Here is a 27,962-nt window from a genome sequence, read left to right as displayed (position 1 = left end):
AGACCGTTACCTTATTGTGCACGCTAAAAAAGTGGTGGGGGGAGAAGGATAATGTGGAATGCCCCCCGCTGTCCGCCAGGGTTTGGTCTTCCAAAAAGCTCAGATTTCACTTCCTATTTAAGTAAGTGCCCAGCAGCAACTAACCTCAGGTTGCATTAAAAACAAGTTCTGGGGCTGAACCCTGGCTTGGATTCTGTCATCCTTCCATTTGATCCCCAAGCACCTTCCCTTCTCTTTCCGTTCCATTGTCGTCTTCCATTCCAGGTGTGGACAGAGCCACAGCAGAGATGGCCCAAGATGGTTGGGCGGCTGAGGCAGAACGCCCAATGGCATACCACCATGGTAGTAACAGAATAAAATCGTTGACTATTTGCTATTCTTCAGTGGTACCCCAAAATCTGCTTTGTGAAATGAGCTCTCCCGTCCTGTCCCTGTCTGGTGGTAAGAGCCAGACCAGAGCCACTGGGTATGGTGGAGCTAAGTGCAATTTACTTATTGGATGAATTTGATCAGCTATCCCAGTCCATCCTGAAGGCTTAGAGTGATAAATAACTTGCAATAAGAAGCAACATACACATTCATTTAAAATACAGCCCTCTCTCTCTCCTTGTTTGACCTCTCATAGTCTTGTTCAAAGAGAAAAGAGGGCTTTAAGTCTTTCAGCTGCTAGGGACAAATGACATCCAAAATGGCTCAGGTCCTCCATATCTATTTCTTCCTCTGTGTTATTTCATGATTTCTTAAGATCAAGGGAAACAGCCCTTCCATAAGCGCACTAAGTTTGTACAGCGAGGGTATGTAGGAAGTTCTCAGTGGTGGCTCCATAATAACAGGATGTCGTTGCTCTGAAGAATCACCAAGACTGCCTACCTTTAGAAGTGCTGCAAGGGCATCCTGTTCCAGCTGACATTTGTGGGGCTGGCATTAAGAAGGCAATGTATTATTATGATCTGATTAGTGTGCCCTAAGGTGGCTATGTGTCCTGCTTTACAGAGAACAGTCCTCTATCTGAGAAGGGTTGTCCAGTCTTGTTGTTGTTGTTCAGTCGTTAACTCATGTCCGACTCTTTGTGACCCTATGGACCATAGCACGCCAGGCCTTCCTGTCCTCCGCTCTCTCCCAGAGTGTGCTCAAATTCATATTCATTGCATCGGTGATGCTCTCTAGCCATCTCATCCTCTGCCGTCCCCTTCTCCTTTTGCCTTCAATCTTTCCCAGCATCAGGGTCGTTTCCAGAGAGTTTTCTCTTCGCATTAGGTGGCCAAAATATTTGAGCTTCAGCTTCAGTATCTGTCCTTCCAGTGAGCACTCAGAGTTGATTTCCTTTAGGATGGACTGATTCGACCTCCTTGCAGTCCAGGGGACTCGTAAGAGTCTTCTACAGCACCACAGTTCGAAGGCGTCAATTCTTTGGCGCTCAGCCTTCGTTATAGTCCAGCTCTCACAGCCGTACGTTGCTAGTGGGAAAACAATAGCTTTGATTATACGAATCTTTGTCAGCAAGGTGATGTCTCTGCTTCTTACTATGCTGTCTAGGTTTGCCATAACTTTCCTCCCAAGGAGCAAGCGTCTTTTAATTTCATGGCTGCAGTCACCATCTGCAGTGATCTTGGAGCCCGAGAAAATAAAATCTGTCACTGCTTCCATTTCTTCCCCTTCTATATGCCAGGAACTGATGGGGCCAGATGCCATGATCTTCGTTTGTTTAATGTTGAGTTTCAAACCAGCTTTTGCACTCTCCACTTTCACCCTCCACAAGAGGCTCTTGAGATCCTCTTCACTTTCTGCCATTAGGGTGGTATCGTCTGCGTATCTGAGGTTGTTGATACTTCTCCTGGCAATCTTAATTCCAACCTGTGATTCATCCAACCCGGCGTTTCTCATGATGTACTCTGCATATAAATTAAATAAGCAGGGTGACAATATGCAGCCTTGTCGTACTCCTTTCCCAATTTTGAACCAATCGGTTGTTCCATGTCCGGTTCTTACTGTTGCTTCTTGTCCCTCGTACAGGTTTCTCAGGAGACAGGTAAGGTGGTCTGGTACTCCCATCTCTTTAAGAATTTGCCAGAGTTTGTTGTAATCCACACAGTCAAAGGCTTTAGCGTAGTCAATGAAGCAGAAATAGACGTTTTTTCTGGAATTCTCTTGCTTTCTCCATGATCCAGCGAATGTTGGTGATTTGATCTCTAGTTCCTCTGCCTCTTCGAAACCCCGCTTGTACTTCCGGTAGTTCTCGGTTCACATGCTGCTGAAGCCTAGCTTGTAGGATTTTGAGCATAACCTTGCTGGCATGTGAAATGAGCGCAATTGTGCGGTAGTTTGAACACTCTTTGGCATTGCCCTTCTTTAGAATTGGAATGTAAACTGACCTTTTCCAGTCTTGTGGCCACTGATGAGTGTTCCAAATTTGTTGGCATATTGAGTGCAGCACTTTAACAGCATCATCTTTTAGGATTTTAAATAGCTCAGCAGGAATGCTGTCATCTCCGCTAGCTTTGTTGTTAGTAATGCTTCCTAAGGCCCACTTGACTTCACTCTCTAGGATGTCCGGCTCAAGTTCAGTGACTGCACTATCATGGCTATCAGGGACATTAAGTATAGTTTCTTCTGTGTATTCTTTCCACCTCTTCTTAATTTCATCTGCTTCTGTTAGATCCCTGCCTTCTTTGTCCTTTATCATGCCCGTCTTTGCACAAAATGTTCCCTTGAGATCTCCGATTTTCTTGAAGAGATCTCTAGTCTTTTCCGTTCTGTTGTTTTCCTCGATTTCTTTGCATTGTTCATTTAAGAAGGCCTTCTTGTTTCTCCTTGCTCTTCTCTGGAACTCTGCATTCAGTTGGATATATCTTCCCCTTTCTCCCTTGCTTTTCGCTTCCCTTCTTTCCTCAGCTCCTTGTAAAGCCTCATCAGACAGCCACTTGGCTTTCTTGCATTTCTTTTTCTTTGGGATGGATTGAGTTGCTGCCTCCTGAACAATGTTACGGACCTCCGTCCATAGTTCCTCACGCACTCTGTCTATCAGGTCTAATCCCTTAAATCTATTCCTCACCTGAATGGTTTAGTGGTTTTCCCTACGTTCTTCAATTTAAGCTGAAATTTTGCAAGAAGCAGCTCATGATCGGAGCCACAGTCAGCTCCAGATCTTGTTTTTACTGACTGTATGGAGCTTCTCCATCTTTGGCTGCAAAGTACGTAATCAATCTGATTTCGATATTGACCATCTGGTGATGTCCATGTGTAGAGTCGCCTCTTGTGCTGTTGGAAAAGAGTGTTTGCTATGATCAGCGTGTTCTCTTGGCAAAACTCTATTAGCCTTTGTCCTTCTTCATTCTGTACACCAAGGCCATGCCTGCCTGTTATCCTGGTGATTTCTTGACTTCCTACTTTAGCATTCCAATCCCCTATGACGAAGAGGACATCTTTTTTTGGTGTTAGTTCTAGAAGGTATTGTAGGTCTTCATAGAACCGATCAACCTCAGCTTCTTCGGCCTCAGTGGTTGGGGCATAGACTTGAATTACTGTGATGTTGAATGGTTTGCCTTGGATTCGTACTGAGATCATTCTATCGTTTTTGTCCGGTCTTAGTCCAGCTTAAAAAAGATAAAGAAGAGAGAGTAAAGGCCTTGGAATTTTCCCATCCACAGTTAGCACTGAACAGCAGATTGAGCAGGCACACAGGACACTTGGTCACTGCACAGTACAGTGAGTTGTAGTGTATTTCTAAATATGCATCTACATATGTAAATTGGCATATGCAAATATTATGCAAATCTGTATTCTCATGCGTCCTCTTCTTTGGTGATGTGTAAGTGGCCCTGACAGTAGTTGCTAGAGAGAGTTTTTCACATGCAGCTCTTAAAATCCCATCTCAACACTTTTCAAACCCAAGATACAGCCTAAACAGAACATAATACAGAGCTACAAATATGACCAGTTTTATTGCAGTGCATAGTACCAATTTTGTGGTATGAATGTCATGTCCCCTTTATTTCAAAAGGTGTGTGAATGAGCACTTTATTTATTGAATCTATCTAGGGAGGGGCTATGAAGAAGCCAACATTATATTCAGATAGGGGAGGTAGCATGAGCACGGTTGCTGTTTTCGTGGTCCGGGTGACAGAGTGAGCTACAGATGCCAATTGTGGATGCAGAGATGGGTATGATGGGAAGAAGCCCTGAGAGCACTTTTCCTGCAGAGGGACGTCTACTGCCTTGTGGGCAATGGAAGTGACGGGTCACAGAACAGTGAAGGGCACAGCTGATAGGAAAAGAGTGTAAAGGAATTTCTTGAGCGATAGCATGCTCCAGCACAGAGAAATGCTTCTCATGTAGAAGCGTAGCAAGACATCTAGAAGTGTGGAAGCTATTGTTATCAGGCACTTCAAAAACACAAAAGCTCTCATCCAGCTCCAGTTATAGTTTTGCTATATATGGATACTATCCCAAGATGGGAATGTACATCCTCAGACACATTCACCAGTTTCAGTGGAGACCTTGGTGGGGTGGGGGATCTTCACAACAACAGAATGAGAAGCACGTTGGAGTATTCTCTGGATTTTCATGGAATTGGCTTTGGTCTGTCAGGGACATGAAGCAAGAAAAGCCGAGTGTACCATACCTTTAAAATCCGCTTTTCACGGGTCACACAGCACTTGAAAGGAACATAGAATCATAGAATAGTAGGGTTGGAAGGGGCCTACAAGGCCATCAAGTCCAACCCCCTGCTCAATGCAGGAATCCAAGTCAGAGCATCCCTGACAGATGGCTGTCCAGCCTCGTCTTGAATGCCTCCAGTGTGGGAGAGCCCACCACCTCCCTAGGTAATTGGCTCCATTGTTGTATTGCTCTAACAGTCAGGAAGTTTCTCCTGATGTTCAGCCGGAATCTGGCTTCCTGTCTCTTGAGCCCGTTATTCCGTGTCCTGCACTCTGGGATGATCGAGAAGAGATCCTGGCCTTCTTCTCTGTGACAACCTTTCAAGTACTTGAAGAGCGCTATCATATCTCCCCTCAGTCTTCTCTTCTCAAGGCTAAACATGCCCAGTTCTTTCAGTCTCTCTTCATAGGGCTTTGTTTCCAGTCCCCTGATCATCTTTGTTGCCCTCCTCTGAACCCTCTCCAGTTTGTCTGCATCCTTCTTAAAGTGTGGTGCCTAGGGATGTACGAAAGTGACTTACCTTTCGCGGATTATGTTGATGGTGCGGGGGGAGGCGTTCTGTCCCTCCCCCCGGAATCCTCGATGGGGGGGGAGGCGATCCGTTCCTCCCCCCTGGAATCCTCGATGGCTGGCTGTGCTCCGCGGCAGCTCCGCGGAGCAACCAGCCAGGACCGGCCCAGCCCAGAGCCGTCCGCAGTCAGATTTCTGGCCGCGGAGGGCTCTGAGGGGGAAAAAAAAAAAGCTGCGTACACAAATGGCGGCGGCTACAGCCACCGCCATTTGCGTTCCTTATTTTTGGCTGTGCGAATCTACATAAATATTTATGTAGACTATGACGGCGAAAATAAAGGGGAACGCAAATAGCGTAGTGGGCGCTATTTGTGTCCCTTTTTGATTCACCATTTTAGCCTACATAAATCTTTACGTAGCCTATCACGTTGTTGTTGTTGTTGTTGTTGTTTTAACCGAGCCATGATAGGCTACATAAATCTTTATGTAGCCTATCACATCGTTTTTTGTTTGTTTGTTTTTACAAGACAAATGGCAGCGGCCAGTTGGAAGACCAGCCGCCGCCACCGCCACCACCCAGAAGATCCGCCCCAGGTAAGTCTCGTCCTGGGGGGATCCGCGGGGGGGCAGGGGGGGCAGGCCGTTCCGCCACAGATTTCAGGGGGCCGAATGCACTGGTATTCAGCCTCACCAAGATCCGTGGCGGAATTCTCTGACATCCCTAGTGGTGCCCAGAACTGGACACAGTACTCCAGATGAGGCTTAACCAGTGCTGAGTAGAGGGGAACTAGTACTTCCCGGGATTTGGAAGCTATGCTTCTATGAATGCAGCCCAAAAGAGCATTTGCCTTTTTTGCAGCCACATCACATTGTTGGCTCATATTCAGCATGTGATCTACAACAATTCCGAGATCCTTCTCGCTTGTAGTGTTGTTGAGCCACGTATCCCCCATCTTGTAACTGTGCATTTGGTTTCTTTTTCCTAGGTGCAGAACTTGGCATTTATCCCTATTAAATGTCATCCTGTTGTTTTCTGCCCAGCGCTCCAATCTATCCAGATCACTTTGAATTTTGTTTCTGTCTTCCAAACTATTTGCTATCCCGCCCAATTTTGTGTCATCTGCAAATTTTATCAGCATTCCCTGCACCTCCTCCTCCAAGTCATTCATAAAAATGTTGAAGAGCACTGGGCCCAGGACTGAGCCCTGTGGTACCCCACTCGTTACCTCTCCCCAGTTTGAGAAGGTCCCATTGATAAGCACTCTTTGAGTCCGATTCTGTAGCCAACTGTGGATCCACCGGATCATTGTTTCATATAGCACACTTTGAGCTAGTTTGCTCATCAGGAGATCATGGGGCACTTTGTTGAAAGCTTTGCTGAAGTCGAGGTATATGATGTCTACAGCATTCCCACGGTCTACAAGGGAGGTTACTTGATCAAAAAATGAGATCAGATTTGTCTGGCAGGACTTGTTTTTGACAGATTTGTGGGCATGTTGGCTTCGAGTAATCACGGCATTGTTGTCAAGGTGCTTCCAGATGGATTGCTTTATCATCTGCTCCAGAATTTTCCCAGGGATTGATGTCAGACTGACTGGTCTGTAGTTCCCAGGTTCCTCCTTTTTACCCTTTTTGAAGATAGGGACAACATTAGCCCTCCTCCAGTCATCTGGCACTTCCCCTGTCCTCCATGATTTCTCAAAGAGAATAGACAGCGGTTCTGAGAGTTCTTCTGCCAGTTCCTTTATTACTCCAGGATGCAGTTCATCTGGCCCTGGAGATTTGAACTCTTTCAAAGTAATTAGGTATTCCTTGACCATATGCCTATCGAACTCAAGCTGCAAGCCTGCCCCTTAAGCCTGTACTTCGCCTTTGCCAGAGGGGTCATAGACGGTGTTTTGGGAGAAGACTGAGCCAAAGTAGGAATTGAGCACCTCTGCCTTTTCTTTGTCATCCGTTATCGTTTTGCCATCCTTATTTAATAGCTGAACAACCATTTCTTTCCTCTGCCTTTTACTATGCACGTAGCTGAACAAAGCCTTTTTGTTGTTTTTAGCATCCCTCGCTAACCTCAGCTCGTTCTCAGCTTTACCCTTCCTGACGCCATCCCTGCAATTCTGTGCTACCTGGCTGTACTCTTCCTTTGTTACTTGGCCTTCTTTCCACTTCCTATATGTGTCCTTTTTTGTTTTCAGGTCATCCCTAAGCTTTTTGTGAAACCACATTGGCTTCTTCTGTTGTCTTCCACATTTTCTTCTTGTTGGAATTGTTTGTAATTGTGCCTTGAGAATTTCCTTTTTTAAAAGCTCCCACCCATCTTGGACTCCTTTTCTCATTAGCGTCACTTGCCATGGGACCTCACTGATCATTGTTCTGAGTTTATGAAAATCAGCTTTCCTAAAATCCAGGGTATGTGTTTGACCACACTCGGCTTTTGCTTCCCTTAGAACCAAGAACTCAAGTACAACATGATTGCTTTCCCCCAGAGTTCCTGTAACTGCTACTTTATCCACTAAGTCATCTCTGTTGGTTAGGATCAAGTCAAGAATAGCCGATCCTCTAGTTCCTTCCTCTACTTTCTGTAGGAGGAAGTTATCCACCACACAAGTTAGGAATTTCCTGGAGGGGCCATGTTTTGCAGAATTTGTCTCCCAACAAATATCGGGAAAATTGAAGTCCCCCATTACTACTACATCATGCTTCCTTAAAACATTGGCTATTTGCTTTTCAAAAGTTTTATCCTCGTCTTCTCCTTGGTTGGGTGGCCGGTAGTAGACTCCAACCACCAGGTTCCTTTTATTCTTTGCTCCATTTATTTTGATCCAGATGCTCTCGATGGGGCTACCAAGCTCATCCTCCTGTATTTCTGTGCAGAGATATGTATTTTTCACATACAGTGCAACCCCACCTCCCTTTGTGTTCCTCCTGTTCTTTTTGAACAAATTATATCCTTCAATTGCTGTATTCCAGCATTGAGAGTCATCCCACCAAGTTTCAGTTATACCTATCAAGTCATAATTTCCCTCCTGTATTCAGAGTTCAAGTTCGTTCTGTTTGTTTCCCATACTCTGGGCATTAGTATATAGACATCGAAGACCATGTGCTTCATAGTCTGGCTTTCTTCCTACATGTGTCTGAAGACTATTATTAGGCGCTATCAGAGCTGTTCTCTCCGTTGCAGTGCATGCAGCTACGGCCATTGTTACCCCCAACATTACATCTCCGTTCCCCATAGGATTCAGTTTAAAGCCCTCCTGATGAAGTTCTTCATGCTGTGGCCAAACACATTCTTCCCAGCCTTTGTGATGTGCAACCCGGCCCTTGCCAACAGCCCATCTTCCAGGAAGTATAGCCCGTGGTCCCAGAATCCAGATCTCTCTCGTCGGCACCACCTTCATAGCCAGTCATTCACCCGGAGTACTTTTCGTTCCCTTTCTATCCCTCTTCTAACTACTAGAAGGATGGATGAGAAAACTATTTGGGCCCCAAAGTTCTTGAGTTTCCTTCCCAAAGCTTCAAAGTCTGACGTGATTTCTTCGTAGCTCCGCTTAGCGGTATCACTTGTTCCCACATGGATGAGAAGAAAGGGATACCTGTCAGTGGGCTTTATGAGTGCAGGCAACCTTTCAGTCACGTCTCTAATTCGTCCTCCCGGGAGACAATATACCTGGCAATTCCACGGGTCTTCGCGACATACTTGGGTCTCGATCCCACACAGCAAGGAGTCTCCCACTACTACCACTCTTCTCTTCTTGTTGTTGTAGGCCTGGGTTTCATCGCCTCTGTTTGACTGACCTTCAGCCTCTTGCTCACTCTCATGCAGGTTCCCCTGTGATTCTTCCTCTGCAGGCTGCCCTCCAGTCTCATCCGCAAGTACCTGGAATCGGTTCCACAGCTCCACTGCTTCCACTGGTGCAGAGTGGCATCCAGTTCTTCTTCTCCTGTCACCTTTTTCCAAGGTGTATCCTCTACTCCATTTTTCTTCACCTCAGCATTTCCCACTTCTGCCTCATCTTGCTGTTGCTCTTCAAGCTTCTGGTCTTCCCTTTGCTGCTGTAGTTCCCCCATTCTGTCCAAGAACTCTTCGTGTTCTCTTATTCCCCGGAGGGTGGACAGTCGCCGCTCCAGTCCACTTACTTTTTCTTCCAGCAGCGTGATCAACTTGCACTTGTTGCAGGTGTAGGCCATGTTGTTCTCAGGCAAGAAAACAAACATTGCACACACCTTGCAGGTCACCACCACGGGAGAGTCCTGTCCTTCCATAGCCTCTTTCCCCTTTTTGTGTCTAGCTTTCTGATTGTTCTAGAGTAGCCTGTGCCTGCTCCTCTACTCAGTAGAGGTTAAAAGTAGAGTCCCACTGGTGTGGAAGTGTGTGTTACAAGACAAATAAATGAAAAAAAGTTAGTTAAAAAATAAAATACAAAAATGAAAAAAAAAATTAATGTTAGGGGCCTCCCCTTTGACCTTCCCTGCCGAACTCCCCTGGCCAACTCCTGTTTGCTCCCCCTGGTCACTTGCTCTGGTTGCTCGCTCTCTGGGAGCTTGCCTGCTTCTGTAGTCCCTGGACCAGCTGGAGCAGCCTGCTCTGCTCTGCTCTGCTCTGCTCTGCTCAGCTGGGAGGCGGGAAACAGCTTCCGGGTTGGGTGGGGTAGTAGAACTGAAGGTCATCAACCCAGCAGGTGCTGCTCAACCAATGAGAGAGGCTTGCTTCCTGTCCCTGTCCAGGCTCCCCCCTCCTACTACATTATTATGAATGGAGAGTAACTAATTCACAATTCTGAAGGCTAGAAAGAGCACTAAAAACGCAAACTAGGTACTCGCTCCCCATGAGAGCACCCCACCAGCACAAATAAGCCCCATTCCAGCAGTGAGTCAAGGAGTTATAGCTCCAACCCCCTTTTCTCTTTCTCTGGCCACTTCTCCCTGCACGCAATGACAGGCTTCTCTGCTCCCGTGATCCCAAGACCGTGGTAGATTGCTACAATGATAAAGCCTTTAATGCACATTTGTTTAATGCCAAAGGGACAGAGGGGAAAATGCTCACTTTTCCATAAAGAAGCCAAAATCCCAATTATCCAATACAGCATCTGAAAGCTCCCCCATGAGAGCACCCCACCACCCCAATTTCACCCCATTCCAACAATCTGTCACAGAGTTATTGCGCCCACTCCCTTTCCCCCAGTGTGCAGTTTTCCATGAAGAAGCCAAAATCCTCAATTATCCAGTGCAGCATCTGAAGGCTCCCCATGAGAGCACCCCACCACCCCAATTTCATCCCATTCCAGCAAACAGTCACAGAGTTATAGCTACCCAGCCCCCTTTCTCCTTCTCTGGCCACTTCTCCCTGATCGCAATGACAGTCTTCTCTGTTCCTGTGATCCCGAGACCACAGTAGATCACTACTGTGATAAAGCCTTTATGCGCAGGCTTATGCTGTTAAGCCCTTACTGCAAGCATCACAGAGAAGCAAAGTTACATGATATCAGAGAAGCAACTTCACACAACATCACAGAAGCGAAGGCAAGCATCAGAGAAGTGCATAATCACGGAGACTAGTTACTCCCACTGATAAAAAGGAAGTGCAGCAAGATTCTGAAGGCTTGAAAGAGCGCTCTAGCACTTTGATGTGTTGGAAAGGCAGGCTAGTTACTCCAGTAACCTAGGTTACTGAGGTCATAGCCAGGTGAAAGACACACCCGTAGGAATGCCTGATCATACTGAATTTAAAGCTGAACTGCAGGGGAGCCGAATTGAAGAAAAACAATGGAGCAAAAGTACTCTGCAAAAATGTGGCTTCCCAACAGGTAAACTCTGGGGTGGCTGCAGACTGGCCATGACATCATGTGCCGCAAAGGAACTCGCAGCAAATCTCCAATGAAGACAGGCCCCCAGAAGAGCTCCTGAAACACACCCTCCTCAGTTGTGTTTCCTTGCTGGACCAGCACAAGATAATTTCAGCCCAAAGGTTAAATGTAGAGATATTAGGACAACTGAAATTTCCAAAGTCATGCAAATGTACACCTCAGCAATTCCTGCTGTTAGTAGCCTCTGTGCTGTAACATGATGCAACAAAAGGAACTGAGACCTCTGCAAAAGTGTAGGATGTAAAAAATAAGGCAAGCACCTTTTGTTGTTGTTGTTGTTCAGTTGTTCAGTCGTGTCCGACTCTTCGTGACCCCATGGACCATAGCACGTCAGGCCTTCCTGTCCTGCGCTCTCTCCCGGAGTGTGCTCAAGTTCATATTCATTGCATCAGTGATACTATCTAGCCATCTCGTCCTCTGCCGTCCCCTTCTCCTTTTGTCTTCAATCTTTCCCAGCATCAGGGTCTTTTCCAGGGAGTTTTCTCTTCGCATTAGGTGGCCAAAATATTTGAGCTTCAGCTTCAGTATCTGTCCTTCCAATGAGCAGTCAGGGTTGATTTCCTTTAGGATGGACTGATTTGACCTCCTTGCAGTCCAGGGGACTCGTAAGAGTCTTTTTATTATTTATTTATTTATTTCATTTCTATACCGGCTATCTCCAGCACCACAGTTCGAAAGCATCAATTCTTCGGCGCTCAGCCTTCCTTATAGTCCAGCTCTGACAGCCATACGTTACTACTGGGAAAACCATAGCTTTGATTAGACGGACCTTTGTCGGCAAGGTGATGTCTCTGCTTCTTACTATGCTGTCTAGGTTTGCCATAGCTTTCCTCCCAAGGAGCAAGCGTCTTTTAATTTCATGGCTACAGTCACTGCGGTGATCTTGGAGCCCAAGAAAGTAAAATCTGTCACTGCTTCCATTTCTTCCCCTTCTATATGCCAGGAAGTGATAGGGCCAGATGCCATGATCTTACTTTTTTTAAGCACCTTTATTAGTGCTCAAAGCAGGGTATAAATGCAGCAGATAAGATTGGTTTTGAAGATATGGCAATTTCATCATGCTCTGCCTTTACATACATGGTGCCCTCCAGATGTTTCTGGATTACAGCCCCCGGGATTCCTGGCCATTCCTGGCTGGGGCTGTTAGGAGCCCAAAACATCTGGAGGGCACCAGGTTGGGGAAGGGTGATTTACATAATCCCTTGTGAATCCTAAATGTGGTTTCGGATGAACGGTTTTAAAGGTATATTTTAACAGGCTGGTCACTGAGGTCAGGAATGGTAGTAGCCTTGCATTTCCTTGGGTTTTATATTGTCTTACCGGTAGGCACTTTGACTCTGCCATTTGAATATGCTCTTACATTATTTCTACATTTTTGCCCACATGGTCAGGGCTGCAAACCTCCATGAAGCAGCTTTAGCCAGCAGCTGCTCAGAGGTTTGAGGGCTAACACATTTGTCAGAGCACAAGCAACCTGCTTATTCGTATGTGTTACTTTTACTTGAATACAAGCAAATGTTAAAATTGTCAAGTGACAAGCAGTGAACAGAACTCTAAAACAAAAAACCTAATGGAGCAAAACACACACACACACATACACCCTGCAAAGAAGCTGGGCGAGGATTAAAAGTGGCCACCTGGCAATTTTATGAGGTCCTGTCCCTGATATACCTGACAGGATTCTTGCGTGAAGGCTGGATTTTAGCAAGGCAAGGGGCTGGGTCCAGCCCTGCTTCCAGTGCTCCCTTGGGGCCCCCATGAACCCAGCTAGGCAGTCCTCTTTTCAAGGCCTCTGGGCAAGCCCCATCCCCAGGGAGGAGCCAGGAGTGACTCATAGGCAGGAAGTGGAGGAATAAGATTCTTTGCTGGAATTCTGGTTGCCTTTAGGGTGTGGCTACTCTAGATCTTCCGTACATCGGCTGAGGATTTGTTTTTCTTTGCCCTCTCCCTCATTCCCTTGTGTTTCTTGTTTTCTGTCCAGAAGCTCCTCCGCTCCTCCCACTCCTTCACCCTGGGCCAAAGCTCTCCCGTCCCTCCTCAGCACTAAGCTTTGGAGGCTGTTTTTCATCTCCTCCTCCTCCTTGCACAAGCAGGCCTTTGTACTGCAGACCTCTGGCTTCTTTCCACTCTTGAGTTTCAGATGCTAAGAATAGCCTGGAGCTCCGGTAGTTGAAGCTGCCGACCCTCCTAGGCCCTGGATGTGAGGGCCTGGCCAAGAGACGTCCCTCCACATAGGGAATAAGGATGCAGCTGGAAGGGGGCCAGAGAGCACTTGGCCAAAGGGTTGCCTGTCGTTCCAAATATGAAAACCAAAGGTCACCAAGACAGTACTCAGCCTTCCCCGACTTGGTGCTCCCCAGCTGTGCTGAAGGCTGCTGCATGGCTTCCTCTCCCAGCATCCACTTCCTTCTCTTCCCAACCTCTGTGTTTTAGGCCCTGGATGTATTGGAAGGAGATCTGATGTGTGTGTGTCAGTGTGCATTGCGGTGGGGGAGATGATGAGGGTGTGACTGCTGTCTCCACCACAATGGGTGAGATATATGGGACTGGTTGGATGCTGCTTATTTTGTTTTTATTGCTGTGTTTGTAATTGTATTTTGAGTTGATCTGTTCTTACCTTTGAGCCAAGATTCCGTTTTCATCTGTATTTTTTAATTGTTAGCCACTTTTTTTTTGCAGAAAGGCAGGATTTAAATGTAATAAATAAGGGATCTCTTAATATACCATTAGAAATGCTATTGGGGGTAGGAAGATGGGTTGGCAGAAAAGATGTTTGATATCTGGATGGAGCCAGCAGCCTAAGAAACCCCATTCTTAGCTTAGAGCATTTGCTCACCACTACTTTGTGGATAAAACTACAGAAGTAGAGAACATTTGGCCATACCAAGAATTCGTGGCGTGCTGGTCGGTGCCAAGAGGGAAATGTTTGTAGATTTTAGCCTGCTGCAGGGAAAGCCATTCCTCATTATAGAGTACATTTGACAGCTGCCCTCCCTAGTGCTTCACATGGCAGCCCAGGTAAATGGATATGCCACCAATCTTTGATGAGAGACTCATGTTTAAAAGGGGGTTAGACAAATTCCTGGAAAAGAAGGCTATCAGTGGCTACTAGTCCTGATGGCTATGTGATACCTCCAGTACCAGAGCCTATGTACACCAGTTGCTGGGGAATATGGGCAAGAGAGTGCAGCTGCACTCGTGTCCTGCTTGTGGGTTCCTGGTCAGCAGCGGGTTGGCCACTGTGTGGACTGGATGGACCCTTGGTCCGATCCAGCAGGGCTCTTATGTTCTTATGCGTAGGGGAGGCACGCACCTCCAAACATGCAGTGCTCCAGAAGCCAACTGCAGCATCCATCTGTGTAGTACCTGTTTACCTGGGCACATTCCATTGAGGTACCTGAATGTTCCTTAGTCATCCAGGAAGATTGTGAGGGCATAAGTGAGCAAATACAAAAGGAATTCTAAACAGGCATGCATGAAGAGAGCCAAAACTCTGTGTTGTGTGTTTTCGGAAATTCTAGGAATACTTAAATGAAACATTGCAACTTCCCTGTTCGACGCTGCTGTGCAACATTCCAAAGAATCTGGATTGCAGTTCATTGGCTCATTCACATGTTTTCATACACTGTTGCGTGGGTTTTAAAGGCAATTTTTTTTCTTGTTTACAAAAGGCTAAGGATGCTTCTGGATGGAGGGGGCTCCTGGTGCTATCAGTCAAAAGGTATTGTGCAGCTATTCTGTCTTTTCTTCCTTAAGAGTTTTTTCTGGTATGGAAAAAGATGGAAGAAGTGGCGGGAAAACATAGGAGGATTCAAAATTGAAGACTACATTGTCTGGACACCCTGTAAAAAATTCTGTGTTTGAGGCAGAGTGATTGAACAATAAAAGACTTGTCTGGAAGCATCTTAGGTTTTAGCTGTTTTGAAATCGCACAATAAGATTTTGTCTTATACAAAGGAAGTTCAGTTTTTGTCTTTGTTCTGTATCATAGAAAACCACCAGGGTGTGAGGAGCTAAGAGTGGTGTATCCCCTCTCCCTCTTTTTTTTCTTGAATGAGCAGAACTGCTGGTCATCTTTAAAGTTGGGGCCTGAGAATTCTTTCCCCAATAGGTATCAAATGAGGGCACATTTTCCTGTTGTGCTAAAATTTTTCATTTTTCTTTTGGAGAGGGTTTGTGCCAGTGTTAGTTGCTTTGCTCGATTCTGTGAAGAAGAGAGACTTTCTCACTCACTCTCTGGAATGGAAGAGGGAGGGGGATTAGGAGAAAATTGTAAAAAGAGTTTTTCAGAAGTACAGCATACATTTTTAAAAGGCTAAACTTGGTTGGATTTTTTTAAAAAAATACAAAAGACGTTTCAATGAGCTAGATCCCATGATCCACACGACAAGGTGGAACTAATTTGTAGGCTATGAATATTAATATTTATGCATATTTGTGGGTTTAACAAACCAGATCCTGACTGATCTTAAGCTCTGACAATTGGCTGAGGCTTCAATCAGGCCCAGTGATGTTACAGGCACACACAATTTATGTCAAGGCATAAATAATCTTGACTTTGCTTAGTCTGACAAGGACTCCGCAAATAACTCTTTCCAAACCAATCCAGATGCCTCAGTGTAGTTGTGTAGTGGCTAAAAGACTTTGAGGTGAGGCTGAAATCCCAGACTCATGCTCCTGGGAGACAGCCCCATTGCATTCAGTGGGATCAGAGTAGACATGTATGGGATTGTACTGTTAAGTGATGAATCAGAAAATCCCTGGTTCAACTCATGCCTTGGCCATGAACTGCGTAGGTGGCCTTAGACAAGCCCTTTTCTCTCTGCTTCAGACCTCTGCCTGTAATAAGGTGATGGTTATCATACGTTACTACAGGGCTGCCTTAAATATTACAAGATGATTTATGTGCCACGTAAAGCTTCAAATTATCTTCAGAAAGTGTTTTATCAGTGCCAAGCATCATTAGTATTAATAACATCAACAATTCTTTTGATAGCACAGGAAATGAATAGTGCATTCTGTTCCTGGCTTCTGAAACATTAAGGTGGATACCCTGAACATTTTCATATAATCATAGAATAGTAGGGTTGGAAGGGGCCTATAAGACCGTCGAGTCCAACCCCCTGCTCAATGCAGGAATCCAGGTCAAAGCATCCCTGACAGATGGCTGTCCAGCTTCATCTTGAATGCCTCCAGTGTGGCTTTTGAGCTTATGGCTATTCAAACATCCATGATCATCCTATACAATTTTAGAGTTTATTTGGTGCAGAATTTAGGTTTCTGAAGTTTTCAGCTTTCACTTCTTTTAAAGAATGCAAATTGCTGGCCTTTATGGCTAGTTAGGTGTACTCCAAAGCACATGGGCAAAACACCAGTACCTGGTGAAATCTCCAGAAGTCTCAAGGGGAGTTGTGGAAGATTTCTAGAATTCAGAAGGTAGGGCTTTGGTGTCTTGCATTGCTCTTTGCCTTTGCTTCCTGACTGAGCCCTTTTACCATCATAGGGACTTAAAGGCAGCCTCAGAACAGGAGAGCCCCCCCCCCCCAGCTTTCAGGCTGCTCCCCTCAAAATAATCTGCTAGGTCTCCCACCTTCCTTCAACACTTCCCTCTTCTGGAAATTAATTTCTCAGGAGTGAGCGTCTGCCAAAAATCAACCAGCTTGCTGCCCCTTCCCCACAGTGGACAGGAGAGAGTAGCCCTTAAAGTGCACTGGTGCAGTTAGGTAGTTTTAGACTCTAGACTGAACGGCCTTAGGGCTCTTTAGCTAGGAATGTGCATTACTTCAACATGTGGTAAGCCAGTTGTGGTGCGTTTGAGGGCCCTCTTGCTGAGCAGGACCCTGAGCGTCTGCCCGAAAATGCACCGCTGCTTTAAAAAGGTGACATTAGCAAACCTGTGGGGGAGCATTTCAACCTTCCAGGTCGTTTGATAACAGACCTCAGAGTGGCTCTCTTGCAACAGAGAAACTTTAGGGACAGAATTCAGCGTGAGACCTCAGAGTTGATGTTCATTGTTAAGTATAACTCCTTGGAACTTGGCTTGAACATCCAAATGGCTTTGTCATTGCGGTCTGTAGAGTCCAAGTCCCATCTTGTAGTTCTCTTTCTTTAATATTGTAGATGTCTCTTTAAACTGAAATGTTTGCTCTCTACCTGCTTGTAACTGACTTTTCCATCTTGTTTCTATCCATTCCTGCATGTGACGAAGTGGGTTTAGCCCACGAAAGCTCATGCCTAAGCAATAAAACACTGTTAGTCTCTAAGGTAATAACAATATAATAATAATAAGGTGCTACAGACCCTTTTTGTTTAAAAGTTGCGTGGCTGAAGTCCCACTCATGCTCAGAGGCTTACCTGTTGTCCTTCCTGGGGTGCCACGCTACAGGCACATCCTTTGGTGTTTCACAACTCTTGACTTCTGGGTTCTTGAGCTGTGGGGAGCTTCCAGATGAAGCTTTGATCATGCAATCACCCTTCCTTGTTCATGGAATTGTACGAGGGGCCCAGACAATGACATCTTCCACTTGTAATCCCCCAGGTTTTCCCACTGCTTCTTCCATCTTCTTTCTTTCCATAAGCAATCTGTTAAGGAGGAGCAGATGGAATAATTGAACAGTGGCTTTTGATTGGTAGAGCTAGGAGCCCTTGGCCTGGAAGCATCTGTGGGTGAGGGTCCACGCAGAAGATGATGAGAGTCCTCAGACCCCTTCCATCTCTCTGGATTCAGCATAACATCAAAGAGAAAAGCATCTGTGCTCAGTTACCCAATTTAATTTCCCTTGGCTCACCACTTAGGAGACACTTAAATCAAATTTTGTCTTTTTCCCATGGTTATGCAGTGCCATCGCATTCTTTTGGATTTTGAAATGTTAACATTTTTTGAGCTTTTAAAAGTTATCAGACCTACCCCATTTTAGGGTGGAGAAGTCACATACACACACACAGAAGCAGTGGTGCTGGTTTGTGTTTTTCTCTTTAGCAAGCAGTGATAATTGGAAACTATTAATGAATGCTCTTGCCATTTCATAATAAAACCGTTAACAATGAAAATGATGTAGCATTAGCAGTAATAAATTAAATGTCAACTAGATGTGTAGAATTGAATTCAAACAATAACAGAAAGATCAGTTACCACTGAACTTGTTATAAATGAGTACACTTACGTAAATAATTGTATTTAATTAATCATATTCTTTTAAGTACTGTAGTATTCCAAACTGACCCATCCATTAAATATCCATCGTTAGGGGTGGGGGTGGAAGTAACTATCAACTCTTTCCCCAAGCATAGAGCGCACAAGGCAAAATTTCATTCATTTAACTGTTATATCAATGGGGGGAATCAGTTCAACCAAAAATGATAACTGAATTGCCAATCAACATGATCTGACAAGATCAGCAGAATTAAATTATGGAATGTCTCAGATATCCTCATTAGTCTTATCAAACATGAAGACCACCTGATTTCTACTCCAAATGAATAAAGAACATTCATTTCACACACACTCAAGTCTTTTCACTGATCTCAGAGCTTCACCGAAGGGCTCGCAAAAGGGGTCCTACGTTGTCTGTTACTGCACACCTATGGCAGAGTCTTTAGCTACCACACTTTTAATCCCACACAGAATGTGGGAGCATCCACAGCACAGTATTGAAAGGGGCAATAAAAGAGACTGAGGGTGCAATCCTATGCTTATTTAGACAGAAAAAAGGTCCTACAACTCCCAGCATACTCCAGAATGGCTGGCTGGGGAATGCTGGAAGTTGTAGGACTTTTTTTTTTTTTTGTCTAAACATGCATAGGATTGCACCCTTTGATCATTTTAGTCAAAATATGAGGAGTGGAACTGAACAGTCCTGTCATGATTATCTGTTTTAGTCGCTTGCAAAATCTCAGGTTTAGTAAATTTATGTGAGTCTAAAAAAGAGTAGAGGTCATGCATGTGGATTTTACCCTATAACATTAAGATTAGTTTGAGAAGAGGATGAACAATCCTGAAGAGCTTTCCTTTGATTTGACAAGCTCAGTTCTTGCATGGTTTATGTTGATTGCCGTGGCCATAACATTATTTAGGCAGCAGTTCTTAACTTACTTGATTGCTAGGGTGGATACTGCAAAAGCATTATTCCCCATGGTATGCTAATATTGCACACACCAAAACTGATGAGTAATCCAAAACAAAATGTATAATCAAAGAGAGGCTATTCAGATAAGTTTCCCTCTGTCTTGGCCCCCTTCATCTTGACGTCTGCTCTGTTTCTTGACGGATCTCTCCCCCCATCCCAGTTTTCTGTCTTCTCCCGGCTTCAGAAGTTTTATTTCCATATGGCGCAGCATTCTACAGAACGGGACCTTTGAACAAAGCACTCTATGGGAACCCTTCGGTGCATGACTGGTCATAAAGAAAGGCGACGTGCACCTGGATTGCCTTGGCAGCACTTGTCCAAAGTCATGCAGGGTATTACTTTTTGAAAAAGATACTCCCTGTAAACTGGGGGAGTTCAGGAATATGGCACTGGAAGGTTTGCCATGTCAAAATGTCAACAAGAGAATGTTGTTCTTTCTTTGTCCCAGGGATGACTGCAGCCCAGAATTTGTTTGCCGACAACCCAAGCTGTTTTGCTTCCCCTGGTGATTGTAAAATCCAAGAGATACACCCCAACTCGATCAGTTCTAGTGCAAGAGACCTGGAAGTGAGCCAGCATATGAAGCTGCCTTGTAATCAATCAGGCTGTTGATTCATCTAGACCAGTATTGCCAACACTGTCTTAGCAGCTGCTCCCAAGGCTTCAAGGGTCTCGTGCTGGGAAAGACCTCTACCTGAGATCCTTTTAAGTGTGGATTGAATGTGTGTCATTCTGCATGCAGAGTAGGTGCTCTACCACTGAGCTAAGGAACCTTGTCCACAATGGAACACATCTGGACTCACCCACTGCTTTGTTGGCAGCTCAAACAATATTGCCTTTCCAAGTGAGTGCTTGGTCCATCACGGCCTTAATCCAGGCCTGAGCCGAGAGGGTAAAAACCATGGTTTTTGCTTTGGACTCTTCCAAGTTAGGAGATTAGATTCCAAAACAGGTGGTGAGATGTTCTAGGCAGTGTTATGAGCACCACAGACCCAGCACTGGGTCACGTTTTGGCCTGTGGCTCTTTTAAAAGCTACAACACAAAGAGAATGCTTGGATCCAGAGAGGTTTTCCTTGTTTGAATATTGCTGGATTGCGGCTACCCTGCCTTGCTTGCAACCAGTTCTTGAGCTGTGGCTTCAACAGAGCTGTTCAATTTTTCAAATTTTTCGAAAAAAAACCCCAAAAATTGTCTTTGGGGAGGAAAAGGGGGAAAAACTTTTCCCCCCAAATTTTCCAGTTTTTTCCCAGGCCTTCACATCTCTACCCAAGGGACAGCATGTGGATGGAATATCCTAGACAGGGAATATTAACCTTGAGAGTACAGCCACTGAAACTGTAATATGTGAACAAGCTCTTGGCGTAGTTAAAAGAGTGCCTTTTTCTCACTCCCAGGGCATTTTTACACGTTGTAGTGATTGTTAGTTTGAGTCAGTGTTTGCACATGCAAAAACAGGTGTGGATGCTGATGGTTATTTGGAACTGATTATTCTAGGGTAAAATGCATGCATTCTCTGTCTGCACCAATTGCAGAAGATCAAATGACCATGTTGTTTTGCTGGGTTAGTGATATGTTGGGACTGTTGGGTAGAAATGAAGGGAGGACAAAAGGGAGACAAACATGTGGGATCAGCATGCTGCCTTCCCTCCAGCCAGGGGCAGGGGGGACACTGAATGAGGTGAGATAATCCCTTGCTGCTCACAATTGTGGCTTCTTCTATGGTGTCTGGAGTTGAAAATTGGAGTGAACCTGCACCTTCTCTTCCCTTTTATTCCTGGGCAGGGTGTATGTTCCTGCATGGATTAGAAGGACGCTCCAAATTCTTCCCAATGCTGCAGATACCAACTGTGTGTCTCTGCCCAAATTTCCCAGTCACATTTCTGTTTCCAAGGGCAGTGCATCAATGTTTTCCTCTGGCCTGTTGGGAGAGATTCCTGGGAGCAACAGGGTGATGGTAGCTGACTCCTTATCTGTCAGGCTGAAGTAATACTCCAAGTGGGTTGAGGTGATAGAGTTGGGGCTGTTGAAAGGTAATTGGCTCAGCATCCACCATCTGGCTAATCTCATCTCATTCCATTGTGATGAGTTCAGGTCCCCTCCCATCCCTGCTTCATAAAGTAAGATTGATGTACGTTCATAGATTGGTAAGGCTCAAGGTGGACAATCAACCGTGTGTTGTGGCTGAGGTTGCATGAGAGTGATTTGCCTAAAGCATCAAGTCAGTCAGCGGCAGAACTGGAATTCAGTGTGATCCACCATCTGGAATTCTGGACATGGTCTTCTGAGACCTGACTTTTCCATTGTGTTTGTGTCAGCATCAAAGGCGGAAGTCTCACCTCTTCCAATGGCAGCTTCTGAGCTAATGGCACGAATCCATCAAGCTGTGGTTCAGGGGCTGGCAGCTGTGGTTTCATTAATAGACTTTCCATGGTTGGTTCACTTGAGGACAAGAGGAGTTCTGTGATCAGGCCAGGGAAAGCAAAGATCAGTGTCTGAGGAGAGAGAGTTGGAGCAGGGTGAGGAATAGTCAAAGAGCCAAAGGCTTGAAAAGGCACGTGGCAGTAGGGAAGTTGTAGCTAATGGCCATGGTTGTCCAATCTCCAGGATTGTGGCTAATCTCATCTGGAAAGGCTTACATGGGGGCCGCAGCCAGTCAGGAAGAAAGACCAGGCGGCAGGAACCAGGAAGTCTTTGGTCCCAAACAGAGGAGAAAGTTGGGGAAGATCAACTCTTGCAGGCTAGCCAGTTGACTGCGGCATCTTGGCCTGTAGATTGGAAGGAGACTGCTTCTGTGCACAGAGTGGATGGATGATTCTGGTTTTTAAACATTTACATGCAAATGAGCTCCTGCATTTGTTTTGGCTCTATATGAGGTCGTTGTTACCATGGCTTCTGTAAGGCTTGGAGAAGAAGGGTTGGGTGTGAAAAATGGCTCAGTTTCAGGATCTGGTAATGAGCCCTGTTGGAGGCTGGTTATCAGGGCACTGAAGTCGGCAAAGTCTTGCCGAAAATCACCTTTGCAACATGCCCTTGGCTTAGGAGCTCCTGCAGACAGATGCCATCTCCAGCTAAGAGACTTCTCAGTGTTGTGGCAAATTGGAAGAAGGGGACTTGGAAGGGCAAGAACCAGCAGGTGTTTCACCCAATGGGAGGTGCTGAAAAGACCTCAGGTGGGGGATAGCTTTGAGGAACTTCGCACGATCCTTGGAAAGCATGCCGCTGGGGACTTATTTTCTACCTGGACTGACACTCGTCCTTGTGGAGAAGCCAGGTGCTTGGGTTCTGTGGTAGAGGCACAAGTGGAGGCCATGTGCTGCCACTCAGATCTACCTAGGGCTGCTCCGGTAGCAGTTTTTGCCCATGGCAGGGGGCTCAGATAGCCATGTCCCAGCGTGGGTGTGCGTACACACATCAGCGTGTGGGCTGATGAAAAGCAGCACCCCCGGGTCAAAAATAAAGGGGCTGTGACCACAGCTTGCTTTGAATCCATTATAATTTCTCCAGCAGCCTTGGGCCAGCCCTGGTTGGCTAGAAACCTGAATAAGAGCTCACTCCACAGTCCACACTTGTACCAAATTTAGTAGCCTGCTATCCTGACCCTTGGAAGGGTCAAGTGCTCTTATGACCTCCTGCTCAACCAGCCAGTTCTCCTTGTCCTGCTGACCTCTGGAAGGGAAATCCTATTTCCACTTTCCCAAGTTTGACTTTTGCTGCTTCAGGCCCACTCTGCCTGCAAACCCTTTACTCTCCCCTCCCCGCCCACTTCCTGCTCCTGGAAAAGCCTGGCTGCTGAATTCCTTGCTCCCTGCTATCCCACCGGGTTGATGTTTCATACTCTGTGCCTCCCCCATCATTGCCAAGATTTCTCTGTCGGCAGGAGGAAGTTCTCATGTAGCAGCCTGCAATATTGTTTATTTTTGGAGAAAATTGCTTCCATATAGGGGGAAAGGGCTAGAGCCGTTCTGCCTATCTCTTGAAGAACTGATGCGCTCATTCTGCTTTCTTCACACACAGCACGCATGTGCCCACCCTGTGCTAAAATGTTCAATTTCCTCCCTTCCTTGTCCAGCTCCCTTGGGCTTGCACTGTCATCACCCCCACTAGCTCTTATGCTTGCAATGGCTTAGGTTAGACATGCTCTCATAACCGCTACACTAGAGTACTGCAATGCATTGTTTGTGGAGCTGCCTTTGAAGACTGCTCAGAAACTAAACTTTGTCCAAAAGACAGCAGTTAGGCTACTGTTCCCTACTGTCCCCCCAAAGGGAATATATTTCATTGGTCTTAGGACAGCTTGCTGGTCCATTTCCAAACTCAGTTCAAAGTGCTGTTACTTGCCTTTTAAAACTATAAATGGCTTGGAACCTGGGTATTGCCTTCTCCCACATGTGCCTGCCCATACCTTAACATTATCATCTTTGGAAGCCCTTCTCCAGATCAAGCAGGTGACTACTGGGGAGAGGGCCTTTTCAGCTGTAGCACCATGCCTCCAGCATGCCCTCTTCAGGAAGGCTCACTAGAAACCATCTTTATGTCTTTGGGGCATAAGGCAAAAGCATTTTAATCTTCCCAGGGTGTTTTAAAACCTTAATAGTAGCTGGGTTAATTCTGTTGCTATGATTTTATCACTTTTCTGCTGTTTTGTTGTTGATATCTGCTTTCATTGTTTTCAGCTGTATTGATATTTTATATTTTTGTAAACCGGTTTGAAGATTTCATTGAAAAGCAGTGTATACATACCATAAACAAGTAAATGACGGCTCCCCTCCATCCAAACCTCTGTGCACTCTTATTTCAGCTTTAGCGTTCCCTTGGTTCAGTGCACACATCTCTCCACCCCTGTCCTACCGCAAAGCACTCTTCTTTCCATCTTCCTTGTTCTACTGCCCTTTGGTTGAGATGCTGACCTGCAGCTGCTCTCAGAGGGAGCTGACTGGGATCTCATGGTGAGGTAGGTCTGCACAAGCAATTTAGCTGGTGACAATATTGCTGGGAGTTTGATCCAAGACATATGCCCCAGAATCCCTTGCAAAGTGGAAGAGGATGCTGGGATGCAATGCTCAGACTGCCCAGCGTTCATTCCAGTATTGCAAGAGATCCTAGGCCACACACTTCTTGCATCGTGCAGGGCAGCCCTTGGGTGGGGGGCGGGCAGGTAAGAACATGCCTTGTACCAGCCCAGCCCTGTTTTCTAAAAATGGCTCCATCCTTTCTTGGGCCAATATTTCCCAACTGAACAAAAGCCTCATTTGGGCATTTGAACAATGGGATGCTTTGTCTTGCATTCCAAGTCTTCAGGGGCTTCCCAGGCTGCTGTTTCCTTTTCTCCCCGGGAGGGGTGTGGGCACAGCCACTCATCTGGAGCCAACCCTGAACCCCTGAAGTTTGCACTAATTCCGTGCATTGACACCAAGAGCAGCCGCACCCAGATGTCTCTTCGAGGTGGGTTATGTGCAGGCCTCTCGCCCAGCCTGTGTTAGGAATGGAGGGCTGTGTTCACATAAAGATCTGGCCCTCAGGGGTGGGGGGCTTGTACATTTCATTCCACAATTCACTCCCCCCCCCCATGAAATCCTACCCCTGTGATATGCACGTCTTTTACATGCGTGTCCTGTGCAGGCTGGCCCGACGTGAGGGGAGAAAAATTGGTTGCTTTCACTACTAATGCTGCCTGTTGTATCTCTTGAGATTTTAGCCATAAGCCCTACTTCCTTGTTACTCCTCTTCTGCCCCACCTCTACACCATTAAACTTTCTGGTAGCCAATTTTGTAATTCTCACTGGGATGGTAAGCCTGTGTCTGGATGGTAAGCCTGTACTGGGGAGAGGTAACGAGTGGGGCCCAGTGTTGTTCAGCATTTTTATGAATGACTTGGAGCAGGAGGTGCAGGGAATGCTGATCAAATCTGCAGATGACACAAAACTGGGCGGGATAGCTAATACTTTGGAAGACAGAAACAAAATTCAAAGTGATCTGGATAGACTGGAGCGCTGGGCAGAAAACAACAGAATGACATTTAATAGGGATAAATGCCAAGTTCTGCACCTAGGAAAAAGAAACCAAATGCACAGTTACAAGATGGGCGATACGTGGCTCAACAACACGACAAGCGAGAAGGATCTTGGAATTGTTGTCGATCACAAGCTGAATACAAGCCAACAATGTGATGTGGCTGCAAAAAAGGCCAATGCTCTTGCGGGCTGCATTCATAGAAGCATCGCTTCCAAATCCCGGGAAGTACTAGTTCCCCTCTACTCAGCACTGCTTAGGCCTCATCTGGAGTACTGTGTCCAGTTCTGGGCACCGCACTTTAAGAAGGATGAAGACAAACTGGTGAGGGTTCCTCTTCCACCCATAAGACTCCCATGTTTTCCCACCTTTTCAGTCTTTTTTTCTTACCACAGAAAATCGGTTAAGGAGAAAAAAGACAGCATAGCTGCACAATGGCTCCTAGCAGGTAGTGCTAGAAGCCCTCTGTCTGGAAGCAGCCTCAGAAGTTGTGCTTAGAAGGTATAAGGCAGCTCCTTGTACCCCTCTATGCAGGGGTGGGCCCCAGGGGCGGATAGTGCTCCAGATGTTGCTGGACTGCAACTCCCATTAGCCCCAGTCATTGGTGAGGGATGATGGGAGTCGCTGTCCAACAACCTCTGGAGGTCTGCGTGTTGCCCACCCCTGCCCTAATGTGTCAGGCCAGTGGGCTGCTGGGCGCTCTCTGTGGTCTCCGGAGAGCTCCTTCTAGCCCTCCTTTCTCAGATCCTTGGACTAGAGATGCCACCAAATGAAATCAAATCCACAGATTTGTTGGACTAAAACTGCCAGCATCCCCAGCCAATATCCCCATGCTGGCTGCAGATGATGGGAGTTGTAGTCCTATGCATGCAGAGAGCACCAGGATGGGGGAGGCTAGTGTAAAGCGTGTGCTGTACAGCTAAGCGATGGGCCTTCCCTTTTCCTGGGAACCATTCTCTTCCTTTGCAGGTCACCAATGATCTTTGTTTCCTGGGAGAGAACTCCAACTGGCCTGAAGTAGCTACAGGTTACCACCCCAGCCCAGCCCAGCTAGGTACCACCACTCCAAGCAGACCTCAAGCGAGATGCTGGTTCGGGTCTCCCTCTTCTCCCTGCTATCACTTGACTTGTTTCTTTTCCTGGCCTGCACATGACTGTTACCAAGTCCACTGGAAGCCTAGAGGAGAGATTCCCAGTGGCGTGTGCTACTGCTTCCCCACCACCCCTTGATGGCTCCTCTGCCCGAGGGTAGAGCCAGCTGTGGAATCACCAGGCAGAGGGTTGTTTTCTTTTGAGCAGATGTGCCGGCACATTCCAACAGGTAGCATTGGTCATCATGTGGCAAGTCCCTGAGGACTGATTTGGGGGATTTTCCAGAGGCAGTGAGAGGGACTGGGTTTTTATTTTAGAATCTGGATGAGTGGCAACTGGTGCTGGGAGTTTGCACACACATAATAACCTCAGCATGTGAAGTTACCATGGGAATTTGGTAGCCTGTGATCTTGCCATGGGACCAGGGGTTCCCAGACCTTTTCACGAATGCCGTCCCCGAGGCCTGCAGGATGACTGTGTTGTAGTGATTTTGAGACCTGCTTCACCGTCCCCGAGGCCTGCAGGATGACTGTGTTGTAGTGATTTTGAGACCTGCTTCGCCGTCCCCGAAGCCTGCAGGATGACTGTGTTGTAGTGATTTTGAGACCTGCTTCGGGAATGTTGAGCTGGGGGCAGTCTGCAGTTGGCCGCTCCTCTTTCTTTAGCAGTGGGAGGTCTGTCAGTGAAGAATGCCTCCCTTTCACATCTCTTTGTCTTTTGTTTCTTCCTGGTCAGTATCTGCAGTTTTGGATACATTTGATTTATGTTCATTGTATATCTGTGTCTTCTGGAGGAGGACATGGAGCTGCCATGTGCAGTGGCCGAATCCATGCTCTCCCCCTTCTCCTTGTTTCCTGAGGCACCGGGAATTTTTTGGGTTGGAACCCTGATCTCTGTTCCCTAGACAGTCTCTCACGGCCATTGTCTGGCTGCTCCTGCCCTTCCCCGTTGCGCTCCTGTCAGCCGAGTTTTGAGTTTCTCTGTGCCTCAAAAGCAAAGCCCTTCTCCCTCCCCCTCCCCTGCTGTGCTGCTATTTTTAAAAGCTTTGTTTTCCTTTTCCATTGGATGCTTGTTGATAGTGGATTATACTTTTTAGCAGAGCAGGAAGCCCCTGGGGTCAGGATGCCCACCCACCCTTCCTGTCTCCAGTCAGCTGCTTTTGTCTATCTCTGCTAATGGCCTCTGGGGTAGGGTTTGATGCAGTGAGTGGCCTTTTGCTGGGATCTGGTTGGAGAGGTTCCACTCTGTTTGTTGCATGGTGAATGTTTGCAGAGTTGGTTCTCTGTGCACTGACTCTGTATTCACTTCCAGTCCTCAGAATAATTCAGATTGATCAGAGTAAGCAGGCATTAAGTAAGTAGTAAGTAGGCATTCAGTATGCAAGGGCAAGGGGAGGCAACCTTGTGCCCTCCAGATGTTTTAGACCACAACTCTCATCACCATTGGCCGTGCTGGCTGGGGCTGATGGGAATTGTAGTCCAAAACATCTGGAGGGCGCCAGGTTGCCGACCCTTGCCTACGGGCCTCCAGCTGCAAGGAGCCTTGAACTGAGGTGCCCTTTTGACAGCTGGGTGAGCTTATTCCCCAGCTGCCACCTCTTCCCTTTGTCGTCTGTGGGCCCTCTGAGCCCATGCAGTCTTGGGGGCCCTGGCCTTGCTCTGCCCACCCCCATCTGTGTATGACTGTCTCCATTTACCCGTG

At 46.4% G+C, this 27,962-nt stretch overlaps 1 protein-coding gene and 1 long non-coding RNA gene across 2 annotated transcripts in view; one reads left to right on the top strand and one right to left on the bottom strand.

Moving 5' to 3' along the window:
• Positions 1-27,962, top strand: part of KANK2 (KN motif and ankyrin repeat domains 2) — a 99,096-nt gene that overhangs the window by 22,934 nt on the left and 48,200 nt on the right. The window lies entirely within an intron of this gene.
• LOC146353075 (uncharacterized) lies at positions 14,511-24,164 on the bottom strand. The gene is made up of 3 exons (XR_014787962.1): positions 23,901-24,164; positions 17,388-17,615; positions 14,511-15,269 (listed from the first exon to the last, which is right to left on the bottom strand). It is a non-coding gene; the product is annotated as an uncharacterized LOC146353075 (long non-coding RNA).

The sequence above is a fragment of the Heloderma suspectum genome, chromosome 2 (assembly GCF_057233095.1).
Source record: "Heloderma suspectum isolate Gila_16-S chromosome 2, 16-S_ref, whole genome shotgun sequence".
Taxonomy (NCBI): Eukaryota; Metazoa; Chordata; class Lepidosauria; order Squamata; family Helodermatidae; genus Heloderma; species Heloderma suspectum.
This window is presented reverse-complemented; position numbering and strand designations above follow the sequence as displayed.